Here is an 11,242-nt window from a genome sequence, read left to right as displayed (position 1 = left end):
GAGAGAGAGAGAGAGAGAGAGAGAGAGAGAGAGAGAGAGAAAGTATTTTAGGAATGAATGGCTAGGGGAGGAAATTCATGGAGACAGGAGATAGAGGGTTTTGGTCTTGCACAAGGACAGCAAATAGGCCAGTTTGAATGGAAGCTAGAGTTTGTGAAGGGGGTCAATGTCAATCAATCCAGAAAGATTATTTGAAGCCAGATTATGAGAAGCTTTAAATACCAAACAAATAAGTTTGTATTTATTGTAAAGGTGATGTGGGACCACTGAAACTTTTTGAGCAAGTGAGTCAAACTTGCACTTTAGGAATAGCAACTGGGCAGCTGTATGGAGGATTCTCTAGGGAAGAGACTGAAGTGCCAAGAGACTATTTAGAGGACTACTGCAATAATTGGGCAAGAAGTATGGAAGACTTGTACCAGGGTGGTTGGTGCCTGTGTGAATGGGTAGAAGGGAGCAGATGTGAGAAATGTTGCAGTGGTAGAATTAACAAGATTTGGCTACTGGTTGGATATAGGGGATGGGGAGAATGAAAGGTCAAGGATTACTTTAAAGTTGTAAATTTGCATTAATGAGTGAATAATGGTGCTCTGGACAGAAAAGATAAGTTAGGAAAAGAGATGATCTTGGATGGGAAGATAAATAAGTTCTGTTTTGGACATGATGATTTTGATATGGCTATGAGACATCCAGGTATAGACATTCATCTGGCAGTTGGTGTTGGAGGTCCAGGAGGGAGATGTGAGCTGGATATTGAGATCTGGGAGATGGTAGAGATAATAATTGAATTCATGCAAAAAAAATTTTAAAAACCCAACATGGTTTTTGCCCTCAAGGTTCTTACAGTCTAATAGGGGAATAAATTATATATAAATCATAGAATGTGACAAGTACATATTTAAGGTCAAACAGAGAAGTATGGGAGATTTAGGTGATAAGATTCATTTTTAGCTGGGGGAATCAAAGAAAGCTTCATTAGGTAGGTGTCACCTGAGCTGTTCCTTAAGATAAGAGAAAGTTGTCAATGGTTAGGGAAATGGAGAGAGTATTCCAGAGTATAACCTATACAAATACATGAAGTCAGAAAAGTGTAGGATGAGAATAATACTCAGTGGTATTTATATAGCACTTTAAGGTTAGCAAATTGCTTTATATACATCTGTCACAAGCAGCTTTCCAGAAGAATGCTACTGTGAACAGCTTTTAAGGTTCTGATTACACAGTATAGTGAACACTCTATTTAGTAACAAATCAAATCTAAACATTCATAGAAAATCAAGGTACAACATTCACAATATTACAACTTATCACAGAATATCACAATATAGTATTCACAACAGCTTATCATTAAAATGGCCACACAGTTTCCACCATAGTGGCCATAAAATTTTGAACAAAGAACAATCATCTCAAAGTACAATAGTCAAAAGTTTTCCACTCATGAGGCACACTAAGTTAATTAAATCAGTCATTATTATTCAGTAATCAATTACTAAGTACAATCATTAGAACATACACAGACCCTCTACCCCTAGGTCACTAGTAAACTACAATTTCATCACTACTCAGTACCCATGGAGAGGTCTTTTCATTTTGACTGGAGGCAGGCAACTCTTACCTGAATCCACCAAACAGTCACCTGGATTCAAAGGCAGACAGCTCCTAGTTCCTTGTCCAGCTCTCTGTGTGGGTCCTGCTCCACACTGAAGTTCACAGGGTCCAGTCCATCTCAAATCCTTCACAATTTCTGTTCCCAGGAACTCAAGGCTCAAGCAAGCCACAAACATCTTATTTGATCTTTGCAACAACTTTATGAGATAGGAACTATTATCTCCATTTTGTAGATGAGGAAATTGAGATGCACAGAAGCTAAGCCCAGGGTCACACAGCTAATAAGTGTCTGAGGTAGGTCCCAAACCTAAGTTTTCTTTAAACCAAGTTGAGCATTATATAAGAGAATAACTTGGGTCCAATTGACTGTAGATGGAGACACAATGGTAAGTAGTGCAAAATAAGACTGGAAAGTAGGCTCAATTCATATCATGGAGGGCTTTGAATGCTATAGAAAAGTTTCTGAGCAGAAAGTCAGATCTGTACAATTAGAAAGATGAATTTGACAGTGGATGAGTTGGAGAGAGGAAAGATGGGGAGTCTGGGAGACCAGTTAAAGACTAATATAGATCATCCACATAATTAGACCTTGAACACATTTGTTTAATTTCCTTCTCAGATTTTACATTCCTTCTCAGATTCCCCCTCCCTTAGTTTGTTTGTAATATTATGGTAAAGGGTACACAGGCATATGTCAGGAGATCACAGTTCTGAGCTCCTTTACTATTTAATTACATAATATTAGGAAAGTAATTCATTTTGTTTCTTCATCAGAAAACAAGGATAATGGTTAATGTAGGGAAGTACTCCCTAGATAGAATTGCAAAGCCTTGAAGGAAAAACTATTCCTTTTGACCCCTTCTCTGACAATAGGATTTATGGTATTAAGTTTACTTATAGATAACTCCCCAAGGTTTGAGGACAGATCCACTCCTCTGGAGACCATGTGTCCTCTTTGCCATGCTTTTATTTTTTTATGGTTTTAAATGCTTTATTAAATTCTGATTTACATCATTCATTTCCGCCACATTTTTACTTACAAATTTTCTCCCCATTTTTCCCCTACCCACCGCCCCAAAATAGCAGTCCCACAGGATAACCCCTTCTCCAACCTGCTGTCTCCTATATTTTCTCCCATACCCCTTTTGACTTTTCCAGTGGATCTCTATGCCCCAGTGCCTGTATATCTTATTTCCCAATTACATGTAAAATAGTATTAATAATAGTATATGCATATATTTGAATATTTGATTTTAAAACTTTGAATTCCAGATTCATTCCCTTCCTCCCTTGTCACCACCCTTAACTGGGAAGATAAGCAGTTCAGTATAGGTTGTACATGTGTGGCTAATGAAAAGCACTAACATAGTAGATAATTGTGCCATGCTTTTATTACTATAATAGTAACAGTAATGACAGAAGAACAAGGACAATGAAAAAGTGAGCAAGAAAATGAAGGGAAGAGAATGAGGAGGGAAAGTGGCATTTTACAGGTCAGCTAGACAGGGGAAAGGAGATAGGACAGCTAGAAGCAGGGGGGGGGACCCCTGGATGACAGCCAGTAGATGACATTAAGAAGTGTGCTTGTTATGATTAGGTGAAGATATTATAGTGGAATGGACTAGAAAGAAATGTTTATTGGGAGTATGTTGAAGCAACTGGAGAGAGTATTTGAGAAAGGAATGTTGATTGAATCTGGTTAGAGGCTGCCTTTTAGGACAAAAGGAAATAATCTGAAGTCTAAGAGGTAACAAGGTGTGGTGAAGGATTGTATTTATGTGTTGGGAGAATTATCACTACATTTAATAGAAAGATAATTGAAGTGGGAATAGAGGGAGTTCTGGTTATAGCTCTTTAGCAAGAGTGTTAGTGCCAACAAATTGGGGTAATTCCATAAAAATCCCCCCATTGAATCTCATTTACTACTATTTAGTTACAGACACACAAGTCCAATGTATTAACATTCCTGAGGGCTGCAACCTCTAAGAAATATCCCTGCCTGGCTTTCTTCACAGAACACATGATGTGTATATGTGGGAATAAGAAGAGTGGAGCAGTCCTTGTCCCACCCCCCCAATCTCTCCAGGCTCCAGATTTTCTAGGTCCATGACTTTGGGCAAGTCACATTCCCTTTTTGGGCTTCAATTTTCTTATCTGTAAAACAAGGGAATTTCGTAAGATTCCTTCTAACTCTAAAGTGTTATGAGTCTGCTTATTTCCCAGAGTGAGTGAATAGGAAGTTGCTTTCCAAAGTGGCCCATAGCTAAGAAAAGACACTATGATCAGAGGTGGGGGACTTGAAGGATTCAGATTTGGGATTACATTGTAGCTATCTGATGAGGATTATATGCCTTTGAGGAAAACAAACCAAATATCTTTCTTATGATTTGAAGTAGAAGTGGTGTTGGTCATGAGTAAGTTATCTGTGCCCTTTTTCCCTATAATGTATCATGGTCTGGGTTTAGTATGCTACAATTTCCAACCCCAGGTGACAGCATCTTGGCCCAATGCCAGCACTCTGCTCTCCCTTTGACCGGGGAATCTGGTTGGGAAAATGGTAGAACTTCAGCTCTGGTGGTGGGAGGGGGGGAGGTGTTGACAGAAGTGTCAGCACCAGCTGGTTAGAGTGAGGGCTGGAATGTCATTGCCAGGAATGAGCAGTCTGAAGAGAATCCCTTATCCCACACTGATTACCCTGCAGTGCTCTCTACCCACTCCTCCACCCCACCCCTCCTTACAGGCACACGCCCAACCTATTAACATCCCTCCTGAGGGCTACAACCTCCAATCACCACCTCTGTCTGAGGCCCTTCACTGAGCACAAATATGCATTGAGTGTGTATTAGGGAGAGAGTGCATGAGGGGGAGGGAGAGTCTTTTGCTGGGAACAAACATCTGCCTCCCACCCCCATGAGGTAGGGTCTGTGAATGGACCAGCAGGGTTTCTGAGGTTCAGAATGAGGATGCCAGGGGGCAGTGACCCAGTCTGCAGGGGCTGGAGGGACAAATAAGGGGGAGGGGGTTGGAATCAGAGAGTAAAGAGCAAGCATCGGCTGGAAAGCAAGCAGCAGAAGCCAGCCCCCAGCAGGAGCCAGGGTTTGTTGGCTTGGCCCCTGTTGTTGCTGGGATAATAAGCCAGAGACCCCTATGGGGTGTCAGTGGAAGAGTCAGTAGGAAACTACTCTAGCCTGTCTCAAAATAAAAAAAAAAAAAAACAGGAGAGTCAGAGAGGCTACTGGGCAGAAATGTCCATAGTCCCAGTGGAACTTTAAGGAGAGGTTGGAAACCTTAGCAGTATACTGCTCATTTCTTCCTTGTAACTGTTAACTCCCTCAATTACTTTTTCACACTTTACCAGTTTACTCTCCTTCACACCAACTCTTCTTCCTTCCTGACGTCTCAAATTTCATTTTTAGGTATATTTTCATTTTAGGTACTTGTCTTTGATTCTTTCTAGTTTCTCCACATCATCCTAAAAATTGTGGATCCCAACATGACATGCAACACTAAGGGTCAGTGTCAAACAAGCATTTCTAAGTACTTACTACGTGCCAGGCACTGTGTTCATGTAGGGACACAAAGAAAAGCTGGAGTGCCCAGAAGGGAAAAGTCTCTTGCACATGAGTCTTCCTGACTCCAGGCCCAGCACCCTATTTTCTTTGATATCTTGCTACCCAGAGGTAGGAGGAACTGAGTTCAAATCTGGACTCAGACACTTACTAGCTGTTTTCCTCAGTTTCCTCATCTGTAAAATGAGCTGGAGAAGTACTCCAGTATTTTTGCCAAGAAAACCCCTAATGGGGTCATGAAGAGTTGGACATGAGTGGAAAACAACTGAACAACAATGTCCTGACTCCGTGGCTGGCACGCTATCCACTGAGTCATCTAGCTGCCAAAGTTAGTGAGTTTTATGTTGGCCCGGACAAGCACATTGTCCAATTCCTGAATTTTCTATAGAGTAAGGCTTCTTTGGAGTCAGGGAAAATGGTGTCACCAAGGTATCAGCTTCTCTCAAAACTCTCAAATTGAAACACTGCATCTACCAGGATGTTTACTACTCTACTTGCTTCATTTTTCACATCTGCACAAGGAGAATAAAAACATCAATTCTACAGCTTTTTGGGCAGGAGTGGGGCAAGCAAGAGGTCACTGGTCAGATGCGTGGAAAATTCCCCTTTCTGATCTCCAATTCACTTTTCTCCTTTCTTCCCTCCACTTATTTTCTCTTCATTTTCCCCTCCATCCTCTCCAAGTTCCTCATTCACCACATTTGCAGTCCTTATGAATATTCAACTTCTCCTCAAAGCACCTATGTGTGATTCTTGCCCATCCAAAGTATATCCTCACATCCACTAGGGAAATATGGTATAGGGGAGAGAGTAGTTTCTCTTTTAACCAGACTTATGCAGTCAGGTCACCTGTAAGTGAGGGACTGAGTATTAACCCTCTCATCATGAACTTTCCCACACTTGGTCTGAAAACAGATACTAATATGTATCTGCCAGTTCCCAGTCTCTCTAGACTTAGATACCCAGTCCCTAAATGTAGATATTTCCAGGTGTTCTCTTCAAAGGTATACATGACTTCCCTTAAGCCTCTTGTCAGCATTTCTAAGACAAAAAGTTGAGACAGGGATACTAGGAAAACTAAGAGAAGTCCATTGTAAAAGTAAAGGAGGCAAGCAGGTCCAAGATACTGGAGTTCCCTTCAAGGTAAAGAATTCCCATGTTGATAGCTATCAGGAACTGCACTGAGTCAAGATGACGTAAGGCCAAAGCTGTTGCATCTCTTCTCCTTTTCTCCATTGGTTTCACTAAGACTGCTGCTAAACTTTGCAGGGATAGAGGAGCAGGGACTAAGGAATAGGAAGAATAGAATATTGTTGGCTCTTCTAGTTGTAAGGGACCTTACAGGTCCTCCCAGTGCAGGATTCCTTTTTAGAGCACCCCTGAGATGATTATCCCGAGTCTGTGTGACGACTTTAATGAGGCAGCCCATTCTATTTTCAGATACCTGATTGTTAGAAAAACTTTCATTATGCTCTACTGACATTTGCCTATGTGGCAACTTCCATTACAGGGCACAGTTTTGACTTTTAAAAGGAAAATGAAAGGTAAGAGATTGGGTAACAGGGAAAGAAACCTATTTGGCTTCCAAGTCCTGACTGTTTCAATGGGGTTCAATGCAACTGGGAGTAGCATAGCCTGAAGTTATTTTGCTTTCCTAAACCTCAGTAGATTAGGTTGGGGTTGGATGTAGGGATTTTGTCCAGAGCAGCAGTTTCTTACTATTCCCCCTGCCTCCACCTAGGCCAAATCCATTCTGCTCCATTTTACCATTGCCTAGGTTGGAGCACTTTTTTTTTTCTTTTCCAGGGAGTTATTTCTAGGGGATGAGGCTGCTGTAATGTAAACTGGGAGGGAGATGTGGGGACAGGGCCCATGTGTTTTGGACTCTATTAACTAACTCCCCCGCCCCAATCCATCACAGTCTCCCCCCCGGGGCCGCCGCAGCCCCAGCAGCTGGGTAACCCCGGGGAGGCTGAGTTGAGGGTCCCTGAAGGGAGCCAAGCTTCAGGCAGAGAAGCAGAGACGCATGTGTGCTGGGGCAGGTTGGGGCTGGCTCCTCATTGGGAAGGGGGCTCTCCAAGCTGGGCTTCATTAGGGCCATGGCACTAATAGGGGAGGGGGTATGGGGGTTGGGCTGACAGCCAATTACTTGCTCGTCTGCATTATGGATTAACCCATCTGGGGCTGGGAGATTGGCTCTGAAAGGGGCACAAAGGGGGGAGGCGTGACCACAATCACACACTGAATTATCTTGTCTGAGCATCATTGTCCAACAAGCTGGGCCTCTGGATGTATGACCCTTGCCTGGGATCTCTATCTCCTTCATTTTTTCTGCCTCCCAAAAAGGGTCAGAGGTAATCTTCTACCTGGTTAAAGGGCAGGGGCTTTGGTTACATTTCAAATGAGCTCCTTCTAGAGAGGTAGGGAGGGTATGGGGGCTTGGGGATTGGGGTAACACTAGCAGATCTGGGAGCCAAGTGATACATTCACTTCCTTTGCCCTCCTCCCTCCCCCCCCCACTATATTGGGACATAGACTTTCAAAGCAGTTCTCCTCCTGTCTCCTTGGAGAGAAAAGCCACATAAGGCATACATACCCCTTCCCCATTGCCTCTGTGGCCTAAACTTCCAGATTAGGGGACAGGGATGGAAGAATAATAGTCTTGGTGAAAAGAGCAAGATCCAGGTAGATAGGATGAGAGGAACAGAAACTTTGGGAAGAATCTGGGGAAAGAGATAGGAGCTAGGGGGAGAAGAGCAGGGGTTGAATGGAATGCTTTGGGAGAGGGGGATGGGCTGAGGGAAAAGCAGGGAGTGGGACAAGTATCGAGAGAGGTCAGGAAGAAGAACCTCCATAGTCATGTCTCAGGTTAGTATCAGTGACCATCCATTCACATGCTATGTCATTCTATCTGAAAAAGAATTTGTGAGCAGGGGACTTGAAGGACCCCATGCCCTCCTCTGGCATCTCTAATGCTCTCCCTTAGGGAACCCACCACTCCCCTCCCCCAAAGTCTCCCTTTCTAGGAAAAAGCCTATAGTGCACGTTAGTAGAGGAGAGAATGGAAAGGGGGATGGATTGAGAGTGGAGGTGCTTTCCTTTGGATAATCCTCTCATTACCATCTCATAATCAGAATCACGCTTTCAATGTAAATGGGGATGTTAAATATTAGTTTCTCCAGACGCTGGCTCCTCCGGAGTAAATCATCAACGTTCCTCATAATCCCTTCACCCTTCACTCCTCTAACAAAGATTCACTCCAAGACTGGGAAACTCAACATGGAAGGGTGTCATCGTGGAGAGAAGCTTAGGGGTCAGGTTAACCTTAGGGTACAAATAATGATAGTTGCCATTTATATACTACTTCAAGGTTTGCAAAATGCTTTTGATATATTATTCCATTTAACCTTCACAACAATACTATAAGGTACTATGGGTGTTAGTGTCTCCATGTTACAGATGAAGAAACTGAGTCTCACAAAGATAAGTGACTCGTTTATGATCACACAGTTATAGATGTCAGAAACCAGATTTGGATACAGGTCAAGTCCAACACTTTGTCTACTACATAAAGATGACTTTTTTCTTAAAATTAAATTCTATTTTATTTTCAAATGAAGACCTGCCTTGTCTCACTCCTATGTCACCTCCTTCCATTGATTGAGAAAGAAAAACAAAATTCCTGTTATAGAAACACACATAGCTAAGTAAAATAACTTGCTGCATACATCAAGACATCTTAAGAATATTGGAGCTATTTGGAAAAAAAGGATTGAGTTTTGTTTTCACCTGGTCCCAGCAAGATTTTCCTGATTCTGAAAGGCAAGATCATCTAAAGGAAATTGACCCAATCCAAACCATCAAGATGCTATCTGTGCTGATTGACTCTTGGTCTCAAATCATTCATGGCCCACTGGAGATCAATAAATACAGTAGTGTAAATCATAGTGCCAGATTCCCAGAGGGAAAAGGGATGTCCCCATTAGGGAGCCCAGGTTCTTTGCCCAGTCTAACTTCAAACACCCCTAGTATCTTCTGGAGATGTACTGCTTCCCTTTCAGTTGTGTGCAAAATCAGTTTGTATTCCAGTTAGCATAGCAGGAAGAAGGATTTTGGTGGGAAGATATGAGTTGACCTAATTTGTTTCCAATCTCCCTCCAAAATAAGGAGATTGTTTGGACCTTTTCCTATGTCGAAGGTGTAGAGGCAGAGGGTGGTTGGTGGGTAAAAGGATGTTATTTGTGATGTGACTAGAAATACAAAGTATCCCCAAAGTATTTTGAAACACTGTATAGAGAGAAAACTGCATTTTCTTGGCATGGTAGAAGAGCAGTTCGATGTGAGTCACCAGCTTTGCTCTGCTGCTGTGTTCAGTATCCAGGCCCCCTGCTACTGGAAAGTCCATTTTCCTATTTGTCCACTCAGTTTGGATGTTCTTCCCTTTGCTGTCTGACCTTTGCTCTGAATACAGAACCAGTTGGTTTGCTCCCAGTTTCCTGCTTGGTACCCAAAATAAAGATTTAACTAGAGTCATTAAATCTATTTCATATTGAGATTGGGACAGGGATAGGAGTGGTAAGGCCCAGGCTGGCCCTCTGCTCTTGGCCCTTCCACTTTGGAATGTATCCTTTGTAGTATGAAGAAGTCTGTTCGGCTCTTCAGTTTAGTTCTTTTTTTGATTCTGTTCAATTCAAAATAATTTGTTTTCAGTTCAACTTTTAGGTGTCTACTACTAGCTTTGTGACCCTGGACAAGTCACTTAACCCATTTTGCCCCAGGTTCCTCGTCTGTAAAATGATCTGGAAAAGGAAATGGCAAACGACTCCTGCATTTTTGCCAAGAAAAACCCCAGATGGGGTCATGAAGAGTCGAACATGACTGAAAAATGACTGAACAAATAACAATTATATGTATGCCCCTGTGTTTTCTTCTGGGAATACAAATATAAAAAACAGCATAACTAGTGACAAAAGGAAGCTTAAATTTTTATTTTAAAGTGGGGTTTGGACACGAGTATGGTAGTGGTGGGGGGGGGGGGGTAGAAGCAGCTTTCCCTTAGCACTAGGGTGGTAGGACAAAGGACCTCCCCTCCTCTTGGATTTGGAACACTTGGGACAGGGTAAGGAAGGGACCGCATGTGGCCTGAACGTAACCTGCACTGGAGAAGGAAGGAGATGCCTTCGGAGAGTCCCTTCCCCCAGGACAGGGTCTGTTTCCATTGCTTTGCTCCCTCGCTCCCTTCGTTTAGCTTTCTCCTCATTAACTCTCTGGCCTCATTAATCAGCCCAGATGAAACGCACCCCAGGGAATGCAGACCGCCCCCTCTGCAGCTTGGTGCTTTAATTACCCTCCCAGCAGGGGAGCTGGCGGCACCGGTGAACACTCATCCTCCTCCTAGCCAGTACTCTCCCCTCCACTCTCCCACCCCCCAACACACACAGGCACAAAAAGGCACATATAGGCGCACACAGGCGCACAGAACCAGGAATAGCTGGAGATGAGTGGAAAGGTTGTGACCCTGCTGCTAAAGGGACTGACACAGCAGGCTGAGTTCAATGGTTATTTGACCAGTCAGGGATAGCCTTAGTACCTGACCACTCCAGATGCCAGGAGGGCCCAGAGGTGGGAGTGGTGCTTCTGAGGGGCAAAGACAGCTTTTGAGGAAGTCTTCTGTCCCATGTTCATGCTTATATACATACTCCCTAAAGTTAGTTGTGCAAAGTAAACATCCACCTAGGATGCAAGCCATAGAAGAATACAAGGAGGGAATTTGAAGGATCTTTGATTATTTAGAGTATTGATACTTCCTTTGTCAAATCAAAAAATATCATTTTTTATCCCTAGACTATGGCATGCAGCTACAACAGTTAATAGTTAATCTCATGTAGACAAATGTTTGTACGTGTGCAAATATACAGAGAGGCATATCTTGGACTGTCAATGCAGATGAACAATAAGTTGGGTCTAATTAAATATTTGTGAGGAGACAAACAGATTTTAGTAACTTAGAAGTGCTTAAAGTGAATTTTTCCAAAACTACTGGTTGCCACCAAAGTCCAATT

This window comes from Petaurus breviceps, unplaced genomic scaffold (assembly GCF_028583685.1).
Source record: "Petaurus breviceps papuanus isolate PSGF00001 unplaced genomic scaffold, PetGlider_PUasm1.0 91133, whole genome shotgun sequence".
Classification (NCBI taxonomy): domain Eukaryota; kingdom Metazoa; phylum Chordata; class Mammalia; order Diprotodontia; family Petauridae; genus Petaurus; species Petaurus breviceps.
Note: the sequence above shows the minus strand (reverse complement) of the source record.